The sequence below is a fragment of the Anastrepha ludens genome, unplaced genomic scaffold (genome assembly GCF_028408465.1).
Source record: "Anastrepha ludens isolate Willacy unplaced genomic scaffold, idAnaLude1.1 ptg000045l, whole genome shotgun sequence".
Classification (NCBI taxonomy): domain Eukaryota; kingdom Metazoa; phylum Arthropoda; class Insecta; order Diptera; family Tephritidae; genus Anastrepha; species Anastrepha ludens.
In genome coordinates, this window is record NW_026530040.1 from 35 (window position 1) to 2,500 (window position 2,466).

General features: G+C 29.4%; 1 non-coding gene and 1 pseudogene across 1 annotated transcript; both read left to right on the top strand.

Annotated features, from left to right (window-relative positions):
* Positions 1 to 1,250: 1,250 nt before the first annotated feature.
* On the top strand, positions 1,251 to 1,431 carry LOC128870958 (5.8S ribosomal RNA). The gene has a single exon (XR_008455641.1). It is a non-coding gene; the product is annotated as a 5.8S ribosomal RNA (ribosomal RNA).
* A 438-nt stretch (positions 1,432 to 1,869) lies between these two features.
* Positions 1,870 to 2,466, top strand: part of LOC128870983 (large subunit ribosomal RNA) — a 4,518-nt pseudogene continuing 3,921 nt past the window's right edge.

A 2,466-nucleotide genomic window follows, 5' to 3' on the forward strand; every position in this document is an offset into this window, starting at 1 on the left:
AGCGTGTAAGACAGATTGATAGCTCTTTCTCGAATCTATGGGTGGTGGTGCATGGCCGTTCTTAGTTCGTGGAGTGATTTGTCTGGTTAATTCCGATAACGAACGAGACTCAAATATATTAAATAGATGCTTTCAGGATTATGATGTTGAAACTTATATAGCCTTCTTTCATGCGTACATCTTGAATGTACAAGTGTTTGAATGTGTTTATATAAGTGGAGTCGTACCTGTTGGTTTGTCCCATTATAAGGACACTAGCTTCTTAAATGGACAAATTGCGTCTAGCAGTAACGAGATTGAGCAATAACAGGTCTGTGATGCCCTTAGATGTCCTGGGCTGCACGCGCGCTACAATGAAAGTATCAACGTGTATTTCCTAGACCGAGAGGTCCGGGTAAACCGCTGAACCACTTTCATGCTTGGGATTGTGAACTGAAACTGTTCACATGAACTTGGAATTCCCAGTAAGTGCGAGTTATTAACTCGCATTGATTAAGTCCCTGCCCTTTGTACACACCGCCCGTCGCTACTACCGATTGAATTATTTAGTGAGGTCTCCGGACGTGATCACTGTGACGCCTCGTGTGTCACGGTTGTTTCGCAAAAGTTGACCGAACTTGATTATTTAGAGGAAGTAAAAGTCGTAACAAGGTTTCCGTAGGTGAACCTGCGGAAGGATCATTATTGTGTTCCATATCCGTAAGAAAAACAAACAATGCCAAAACAAATAAAAACAAAAACAAACAAAAGAAAAAAAGAAAAAAAAGAAAAATTTATAATTATTTTGAATCCATATTCTTTTTATTCTTTTTCATTCAATTTGTTATCCATCAATTATATCATATTAAATATAATATGATGGTACATTTTGTAATGTTTTTTCTTATTTTTTCTTTTAAAAACCTTTAAACATGAAAATAGAAAGTTGTACTTATTATTCATTTGATTGAATGATAAGTTAATTTGTTCACAATAACAAAAGTGGTATATATTTATTATTATATTTATATATAAATAAAATGATTAAAAAAATACAAAATAATCAAACATAATAAATACCACCACTGTATTATTGTTGAACTAAGACATTCGCAACTTAATAAAAATGTTTAGAGTTAAATATATTTGATATATATTATTGAAAGAAAATCAATTTATATTTTATTATTATTATTATTTAATTTTACTCTTTCAATTAATATATGCAAAAAAAAATTGACATTTGTTATAAATAAAAATAAATAAAAAAATACTCTAAGCGGTGGATCACTTGGCTCATGGGTCGATGAAGAACGCAGCAAACTGTGCGTCATCGTGTGAACTGCAGGACACATGAACATCGACATTTTGAACGCATATCGCAGTCCATGCTGTTATGTACATTAAATTAAATTTTAAAGTACTGCTTGGACTACATATGGTTGAGGGTTGTAAGACTATGCTAAATAAGTTGCTTATTCTTTTATAAAAATAATTGAATTTAAGCAAATGTGTATATTATTGGATTTTAAATAATTCATAATATTAATAGCAAAAAAATAAAGATATATAATGAATTTTTTATTTATTAATATATTCTTAAAAAAAAAAAATCCTCTCAAATAAAATGAAATAAAAAAAATTTTGAATCTAAGTATTCTCTTTAAAAAATTTTCATATTATTTATATATATATAAAATATTAATTTATATATGTAATTAAAGGAGGAATGTCTAGCATAAAAATTAATTTTTTTTATTCTAGAATTGCCTCATTTTACATAATTATTATTTATAATATATATTTATATAAAAGGAAAAAAGAAAAATAGAGATGAAAAGATGATATAATTATTTATTAAATTGTGAGAAGATAAAAAATATTTTAAAACAACCTCAACTCATATGGGATTACCCCCTGAATTTAAGCATATTAATGAGGGGAGGAAAAGAAACTAACAAGGATTTTCTTAGTAGCGGCGAGCGAAAAGAAAATAGTTCAGCACTAAGTCACTTTGTCTATATGTCAAATGTGAGATGCAGTGTATGGAATATCTTAATATCTAGTATGAGAAATTAACGATTTAAGTCCTTCTTAAATGAGGCCATTTACCCATAGAGGGTGCCAGGCCCGTATAACGTTAATGATTACTAGAAAGATATTTCCAAAGAGTCGTGTTGCTTGATAGTGCAGCACTAAGTGGGTGGTAAACTCCATCTAAAACTAAATATAACCATGAGACCGATAGTAAACAAGTACCGTGAGGGAAAGTTGAAAAGAACTCTGAATAGAGAGTTAAATAGTACGTGAAACTGCTTAGAGGTTAAGCCCGATGAACCTGAATATCCATTATGAAAAATTCATCATTAAATAATTAAAAATAATGTGCATTTTTTTCATATAAGGACATTGTAATCTATTAACATAATAAAGTATTTATCAAAAGATCATTGGTGATATTAAGTTTATTTAAATTAATTTGCTTTT